This window comes from Crinia signifera, chromosome 12 (genome assembly GCF_055691185.1).
Source record: "Crinia signifera chromosome 12, ASM5569118v1, whole genome shotgun sequence".
NCBI lineage: Eukaryota > Metazoa > Chordata > Amphibia > Anura > Myobatrachidae > Crinia > Crinia signifera.
This window is the reverse complement of record NC_139228.1, coordinates 10,166,543-10,175,733: the sequence shown is the minus strand read 5'-3', so window position 1 is coordinate 10,175,733 and position 9,191 is coordinate 10,166,543. Positions and strand designations below refer to the sequence as shown.

The following is a 9,191-nucleotide window of genomic DNA, read 5'->3' as shown; positions in this document are numbered from 1 at the left end:
AATACATGCTTCATGCATGGGCGGATGTGGGCACACAGTACAGTATAGAGGCAGTTTTGTTAGTGTGGGCATACATACACATGGTAAGGGTGATACTAATGATCAGCTACCCTCCTGTCAGCATCATTGCACCTGGGCAGCTCTCTGATTGGTGCTTCCTGTCTCTTATGTTCAGGCCGGTACTTGTGTATTATCAGGGCGCCCGATTTAATGTAAATCGAATACGATATCGCATACGATTTATCGGCCGATTTGCAGCAGATTCGATCCGCAATGCGATTTAGTGGCCGATTTTCGGGCGATTTGATTTGTATGCTATTCCATCCTTGCACACCCCCAGGTACTTGTTTCCTAGCATGGCACCCATCGCATACCATGGCATAACATATGCCATGGTATGTGATGCAATGCGATTTTCGGGAAAATGCCCCTGATTGTACAATTAAATACCGCATAGCACTGCGTGCCAGCAAGTGGCATGCGATGCGATCTGATTCGATTTTTAATTGTACAAGCACCCTTATGGGTGCTTACAATGTTAAATGCACCCCCATTGTCAACAACAAACCGAAGCGCAGCGAACCCGCAAGGGGCGGCGGTACGAGTCCTCTGACCTTTTCATACCCCCACTATCCACGTCGCGTGGAGTTGATATTAGATAGTGTGGCGAGCGCAGCGAGGCACTGAGCCCAAAGCGTGTCGAGCGCAGCGAGCCCCGCGTGGGGACGCGGATTACTTTACATGTATTCCGCGTCCGCTCGCCACACTTCGGGCTCGGTGTCTCGCTGTCCTCGCCACACTATCTAAAATCAACTCCACCCCGACGTGGATAGTGGGGGTATGGTCGGAGGATGCGTACCACCGCCCCTCGCAGGCTCGCCACGCTTCAGGACGGCGTTGATAGTGGGGGTGGCATTGACAATGGGGGTGCATTTAACATTGTAAGCACCCATCAGGGTGCTTGTACAATTAAAAATCGAATCAAATCGCATGCCGCTATATTGCATGCAATGCGATATGATGAAAATCGGGGGCGCCGTGTTAGGAAACAAGTACCCACCCCCATTATCCCTCAGCCCGAAGCGTGGCGAGTGGACGCGTCCTCCTGACCTGTTCATACCCCCACTATCCATTGCGGTGTGGAGTTGATTTTATAAAGCGCGGCGATCGCAGTGAGCCACCGAGCCCGAAGCGTGACGAGCGAACGCCGAAAACGATCCCGAAGCGTGGCGAGGGGACGCAGAATACACGTCAAGTAATCCGTGTGCGCTCGCCCCACTTCGGGATCGGTATACGCGCGCTGCGCTCGCCACGCTTCAGGCTCGGTGGCTCGCTGCGTTAGCCACACTTTATAAAATCAACTCCACGCCGACGTGGATAGTGGGGGTATGAACCGTTCGGGAGGACGCGTACCGCGTCCGCTCGCCACGCATCGGGCTGACTTGGATAGTGGGGGTGTGCAATGATGGAATAGCATGCAAATCGGCCGGAAAACCGGCCAAAATTTTCGGCCGCTAAATTGCATCCGATTTTTGCATGCGATTTGCGGCCGCCCTGATAATACACCTTCAGTCCTTTTCTTCCTATGACAACAGGTGCCAGTACTTACATATTCAGTCCTTTTCTTCCTATGACAACAGGTGCCAGTACTTACATAAACTCTCCTCCTGACGTGTGATTGGCCGGGCCTCTCTACCTTGTCCCCCAACCTTTGATAACTGTTCCTTCTGCACAGATGCCCATCACCTCTGCCAGGTAAAGTACACCTGCTCTCCCGTGGGTGGAGGTGTATCCTTTGCTGCCCCACCCATGCCAGGTGAAGGACAATTGCTCTCCCGTGGGTGGAAATATAACCTCTGCTGCTCCACCTCTGCCAGGTGAAGGACACCTGCTCTCATGTGGATGGAGGTGTATCCTCTGCTGCTGCCCCACCTCCGCCAGGTGAAGGACACCTGCTCTCCCCTGGGTGGAGATGTACCCTCTGTTGCTGCCCCACCTCCACCAGGTGAAGGACACCTGCTCTTCCCTAGGTGGAGATGTACAATCTGCTGCTGCCCCACCTCCACCAGGTGAAGGACACCTGCTCTCCTGTGGGTGGAGGTGTATCCTTTGCTGCCCCACTTCTGCCAGGTGAAGGATACTTGCTCTGCCCTGGGTGGAGGTGTACCCTCTGCTGCTGCCCCACCTCTGCCAGGTGAAGGACACCTGCTCTCATATGGATGGAGGTGTATCCTCTGATGCTGCCCCACCTCCGCAAGGTGAAGTACACCTGCTCTCCCCTGGGTGAAGGTGTACCCTCTGCTGCTGCCCCATCTCCGCCAGGTGACGAAAGCCTGCTCTCCCCTGGGTGGAGATATACCCATTTCTGCTGCCCCACCTCCGCCAGGTGAAGGACACCTGCTCTCCCCTGGGTGGAGGTGTACCCTCTGCTGCTGCCCCACCTCCGCCAGGTGAAGGACACCTGCACTCCCCTGGGTGGAGATGTACCCTCTGCTGCTGCCCCACCTCTGCCAGGTGAAGGATACCTGCTCTCCCCCGGGGGAAGATGTACCCTCTGTTGCCCCACCTCTGCCAGGTGAAGGACATCTGCTCTCCCCTGGGTGAAGGTGTACCCTCTGCTGCTGCACCACATCCACCAGGTGACGAACACCTGCTCTCCCCTGGGTGGAGGTGTACCCACAGTTAGCTGGAGAACCTCTATGAGATGCCACTGGGCTGTCCGAGATGTTGGGGTATATTACATACTATTGTTACTATCCAGCCATGTATGTACCATCTATTCATCTACAATGCATAGTAACACATGAAAGGGGAAGGTGGAGCGGATTTTACCTACGCTCTGTCTGCCATGGAAGGGGGCTCATCAGTTTTTTTAAAGCGGCAATCATTTACACTGCAAAATCAAACTGGATTTGCAGTGTAAATGATTTTCGCTTTAAAAAAAACAGGAGGAATTTTACCAAATCTCTCACTATCTGCATCTCTCATCCTGTTAAATCTCACCCAATATATTTTGCACAGACGCGGTTTGTGAAACATGAAAGGTGTGTACGCACAGCCAGAGTTCCCATCATGCACTGGAGATGATGGCTGCAATCCCCTCCTGGTTCTCTCACAGTAGTAGCACCAAGTACTATTTGGCACAGGACAGAAGCCAGGGATCTCCGCTGTAGGATGGAGATATTATGGCCTCTGCGATGGGCGTCTTTAGCATCCCCATGGGTGCCGTAAGCCACCTGATGGTGCCGCAGTGATCCGATGCTGTGTCCCAGTGCTGCCTGGTGACCAAAGTACACACCCTACTAACTGTCCTCCTAGCCATACACTGCCTCAGTGCTGCCTGGTGACCACAGTACACACCCTACTAACTGTCCTCCTAGCCGTACACTGCCCCAGTGCTGCCTGGCGACCAGAGTACACACCCGACTAACTGTCCTCCTAGCCATACACTGCCCCAGTGCTGCCTGGTGACCACAGTACACACCCTACTAACTGTCCTCCTAGCCATACACTGCCCCAGTGCTGCCTGGTGACCAAAGTACACACCCTACTAACTGTCCTCCTAGCCATACTTCTGCCTCAGTGCTGCCTGGTGACTATAGTACACACCCTAAGAACTGTCGTCCTAGCCATACACTGCCTCAGTGCTGCCTGGTGACCAAAGTACACACCCTACTAACTGTCCTCCTAGCCATACACTGCCTCAGTGCTGCCTGGTGACCAAAGTACACACCCTACTAACTGTCCTCCTAGCGGTACACTGCCCCAGTGCTGCCTAGTGACCAAAGTACACACCCTACTAACTGTCCTCCTAGCCGTACACTGCCCCAGTGCTGCCTGGTGACCACAGTACACACCCTACTAACTGTCCTCCTAGCCGTACACTGCCCCAGTGCTGCCTGGTGACCACAGTACACACCCTACTAACTGTCCTCCTAGCCGTACACTGCCCCAGTGCTGCCTGGCGACCAGAGTACACACCCTACTAACTGTCCTCCTAGCCATACACTGCCCCAGTGCTGCCTGGTGACCAAAGTACACACCCTACTAACTGTCCTCCTAGCCATACACTGCCTCAGTGCTGCCCGGTGACCAAAGTACACACCCTACTAACTGTCCTCCTAGCGGTACACTGCCCCAGTGCTGCCTGGCGACCAGAGTACACACCCTACTAACTGTCCTCCTAGCCATACACTGCCCCAGTGCTGCCTGGTGACCAGAGTACACATCCTACTAACTGTCCTCCTAGCCATACACTGCCCCAGTGCTGCCTGGTGACCAAAGTACACACCCTACTAACTGTCCTCCTAGCCATACACTGCCCCAGTGCTGCGTGGTGACCAAAGTACACACCCTACTAACTGTCCTCCTAGCCATACTTCTGCCTCAGTGCTGCCTGGTGACTATAGAACACACCCTAATAACTGTCCTCCTAGCCATACACTGCCTCAGTGCTGCCTGGTGACCAGAGTACACACCCTACTAACTGTCCTCCTAGCCATACACTGCCCCAGTGCTGCCTGGTGACCATAGTACACACCCTAATAACTGTCCTCCTAGCCGTACACTGCCCCAGTGCTGCCTGGTGACCAGAGTACACAACCTAATAGCTGTCCTCCTAGCCATACACTGCCTCAGTGCTGCCTGGGGATGTGGGACCAATGTTAGACAGCCATTACATCGTCACCATTAGTTCGACAGCTCAATAGGTCGACATGCTTTTAGGTCGACATACCATTAGGTCGACATGTCATTAGGTCGACAGCTCATTAGGTCGACAGTGTCTATGTCGACAGTCAAAAGGTCGACATGGTTTTTTTCACTGTTTTTTGGCCGAAATGTCGACACAGTCGACATGGACACAGTTTGAAGTGAACCGCAGCCCCTCGCATCGCTCGCTTCGGGCACGGTGCCTCGCTGCGCTCGGCACACTATTTTATTCTCCCTCCACACCCTAGTGGATAGTAGGGCATGAAATACCGCCTGTCGGCACATGTCGGCTCAAAAAACAGTGAAAAAAACCATGTCGACCTTTTGACTGTCGACATAGACACTGTCGACCTAATGGCAGTGTCGACCTAAAAACATGTCGACCTAATGAGCTGTCGACCTAATGGTATGTCGACCTAAAAGCATGTCGACCTATTGAGCTGTCGAACTAATGGTGTCGATGTAATGGCTGTCTATGTAAGTGCTGTCTAACAATAGTCCGGATACCGCTGCCTGGCGACCATAGTACACACCCTAATAACTGTCCTCCTAGCCGTACACTGCCCGAGTGCTGTGTGGTGACCAGAGTACACCCTAATAACTATCCTCCCAGCCGTAGACTGTCCCAGTGCTGCCTGGTGAACATAGTACACACATTAATTACTGTCCTCCTAGCCGTACACTGTCCCAGTGCTGCCTGGCGACCAGAGTACACACCCTAATAACTATCCTCCTAGCCGTACACTGCCCCAGTGCTGCCTGGTGACCAGAGTACACACCCTAATAACTATCCTCCTAGCCGTACACTGCCCCAGTGCTGCCTGGTGACCAGAGTACACACCCTAATAACTATCCTCCTAGCCGTACACTGCCCCAGTGCTGCCTGGTGACCAAAGTACACACCCTACTAATACCCCTTTTACACCAAAAACCCTGGAGTTTCCAGGGTCTGACCCTGCTTTATACTGCATTTACACAGCACTTCGACCTGGGTCGGACCTGGGTCTGCACCATTTACACTGGACCTGGGTCAGCCCTGCCTTTCCTTGTTGAGATACAGTATATATATATATATATATATATATATATATATATATATATATATATATAGATATCTATAGACATATATCTATATATATATCTATGGATATCTATATATATATATATATATATATATATATATATATAGATATATATATATATATATCTATAGATATATATATATATCTATGTATATATATATATATATATATATATATATATATATATATGTATATATATCTATATAGATATATATATCTATATAGATATATCTATATACATATATATATATATATATATAGATATATCTATATATCTATATAGATAGATCTATATAGATCTATCTATATAGCTTGGAGGGGGTAGAGGGGGGAAGCTGTCCCCGGGTGCAGTGAGGGTAGAGGGGGGAAGCTGTCCCCGGGTGCTGTGGGGGTAGAGGGGGGAAGCTGTCCCCGGGTGCTGTGAGGAGTAGGGGGGTCCCTGCGGCTGCTGAGGGGAGAGGGGGTACCTGTCAGCCTGACACTATGATTGCCGGCACTGCCGCTGCTGTATTTCCCCCTGGCGGCCGGTCCTTGCGGCGGATGGACAGTCAGTGTCGGCACCGCGGTCCCTCTGGCGCAGGGGAAATAGTACTATTTCCCCTGCGCCAGAGGGACCGCCGACACTGACTGTCCATCCGCCGCAAGGACCGGCCGCCGGGGGGAGATACAGCAGCGGCAGCGCCGGCAATCATAGTGTCAGGCTGACAGGTACCCCCTCTTCCCTCAGCAGCCGCAGGGACCCCCCTACTCCTCACAGCACCCGGGGACAGCTTCCCCCCTCTCCCCTGCGCCAGAGGGACCGCCGACACTGACTGTCCATCCGCCGCAAGGACCGGCCGCCGGGGGGAGATACAGCAGTGGCAGCGCCGTGTCAGGCTGGCCGCTGACAGGTACCCCATCTCCCCTCAGTAGCCGCAGGGAACCCCCTCCTCCCGCAGCACCTGGGGACAGCTTCCCCAGCGCTGCACCCGCAGCGGGACCATTTACACCGCCATTTACACGGGTCCCATCCGGGTTCTACCCAGGACCTGGGTAGAGGACCCGTGTAAATGGACACGGATACCCCCCATTTACACCGCCGAGGATCCGGGTCTGACCCGCCGCTGACCCGGATTTTTCGGCGGTGTAAAAGGGGTATAACTGTCCTCCTAGCCGTACACTGCCTCAGTCCTGCCTGGTGACCAGAGTACACCCCCTAATAACTATCCTCCTAGCCGTACACTGCCCCAGTGCTGTCTGGCGACCAGAGTACACACCCTACTAACTGTCCTCCTAGCTGTACACTGCCTCAGTCCTGCCTGGTGACCAGAGTACACACCCTAATAACTATCCTCCTAGCCGTACTGTCACGATCCGGGTATTACGTCAGGTCATCTTACCGGCTAAGTGCCTCCGCAGGCTCATCTTGCGCTTCAGATCTCGTCACAGCCGGCGTCCTGGCCGCCGTGCGCCATCATCGCTGCCATCCTCCAGTCCTCTCAGCGCTGCTGAGTCTGCGGCTGCGCGGTGCACCGCTTCCTCCACCCACAGAGACAGTGTCCAGTGCTCGGCAATCCGCCTGTCCGCCGCCATTGCTCCCGGCCACGAGCATGGTGCATACAAACAGTCTTTCCCGCCATAGCCTGACATGGGGGCTGCCATGTTTTCCCAGTCACATGTCATTCCTGTCCAATCCTGTTTGATCTGATCTCCCTGTCATACCTGCCCGGCCAATCCTGGCCACACAGTGGGTATAAGTATGCTGGGAGCTCTCAGATCAATGCTAGTGCTTCAGTTGTCATTTGTCTATGCAAGTGTTACCTGCTGGTGCATGTTCTCCATTGCTGCAGTGTGTTCCAGGTATTCCATCTCCTGAGAAGTCCGGGTGTTCCATCTCCGTGATCCACTATCTGCTGCCCAGCAATCCAAGCCTAGCTCCAGGACCTTGGTCCTATTCGATGTTCCACCATCGGCCCTGAAGTCCGATATTCCGGACCCACAGTCTACAGCTTCCGTCCGTTGTTCCGGACCTACAGTCTCAACTACAGTCCGTCATTCCGGACCCACAGTTCCATCTTCAATCCGATATTCCGGATCCGATGTTCCACCATCAATTCCATCATTCCATCCAGCTGTAAAGTATTGCTATCTACAGTGACTGTATATATTCCATCATTGCATACTTTACTGCCTGTACCGTGACAACCATCTGCATAATAAATCTGGTTGTACTTTTACCTCTGTCTGATTACTGGCTCTGGGTGCACTGTCTCGCATCACATGCGAAAGGGTCCTCTACAACCTCCCCGGTTCAGGTACCGGTCCAGGTCCCCACCAGAGGTCTCAGTCTGTGCGACTCAGACCCCTGGTGTGACACGTACACTGCCCCAGGGCTGCCAGGTGAACATAGTACACCCTAATAACTGTCCTCCAAGCCGTACACTGCCCCAGTGCTGTCTGGCGACCAGAGTACACCCTAATAACTGTCCTCCAAGCCGTACACTGCCCCAGTGCTGTCTGGCGACCAGAGTACACCCTAATAACTGTCCTCCAAGCCGTACACTGCCCCAGTGCTGCCAGGTGAACATAGTACACCCTAATAACTGTCCTCCAAGCCGTACACTGCCCCAGTGCTGTCTGGCGACCAGAGTACACCCTAATAACTGTCCTCCAAGCCGTACACTGCCCCAGTGCTGTCTGGCGACCAGAGTACACCCTAATAACTGTCCTCCAAGCCGTACACTGCCTCAGTGCTGTCTGGCGACCAGAGTACGCCCTAATAACTGCCCTCCTAGCCATACACTGCCTCAGTGCTGCCTGGTGACCAGAGTACACACCCTAATATAACTGTCCTCCTAGCCATACACTGCCCCAGTGCTGCCTGGTGACCATAGTACACACCCTAATAACTGTCCTCCTAGCCGTATACTGTCCCAGTGCTGCCTGGTGACCAGAGTACACACCCTACTAACTGTCCTCCAAGCCGTACACTGTCCCAGTGCTGTCTGGCGACCAGAGTACACCCTAATAACTGCCCTCCTAGCCATACACTGCCTCAGTGCTGCCTGATGACCAGAGTACACACCCTAATAACTGTCCTCCAAGCCGTACACTGCCCCAGTGCTGTCTGGTGACCAGAGTACACCCTAATAACTATCCTCCTAGCCGTACACTGTCCCAGTACTGCCTGGTGACCAGAGTACACACCCTAATAACTGTCCTGAAAGCTGTACACTGCCCCAGTGCTGCCTGGTGACCAGAGTACACACCCTGATAACTGTCCTGCAAGCTGTACACTGCCCTAGTGTTACCTTTGTGCAGCATGGGATATACCTGTGATATTCTGGTTACACTAATTGCCTAATGCTGCCGCCGCAGCTGCTGCCCAAGCAGCCTAATACAGGCCAATCAGGTGTGCTT

General features: G+C 53.3%; 1 long non-coding RNA gene across 2 annotated transcripts in view; it reads right to left on the bottom strand.

Moving 5' to 3' along the window:
• The window catches only part of LOC146049447 (uncharacterized), a 71,681-nt gene that overhangs the window by 23,661 nt on the left and 38,829 nt on the right, over window positions 1–9,191 (bottom strand). The window lies entirely within an intron of this gene.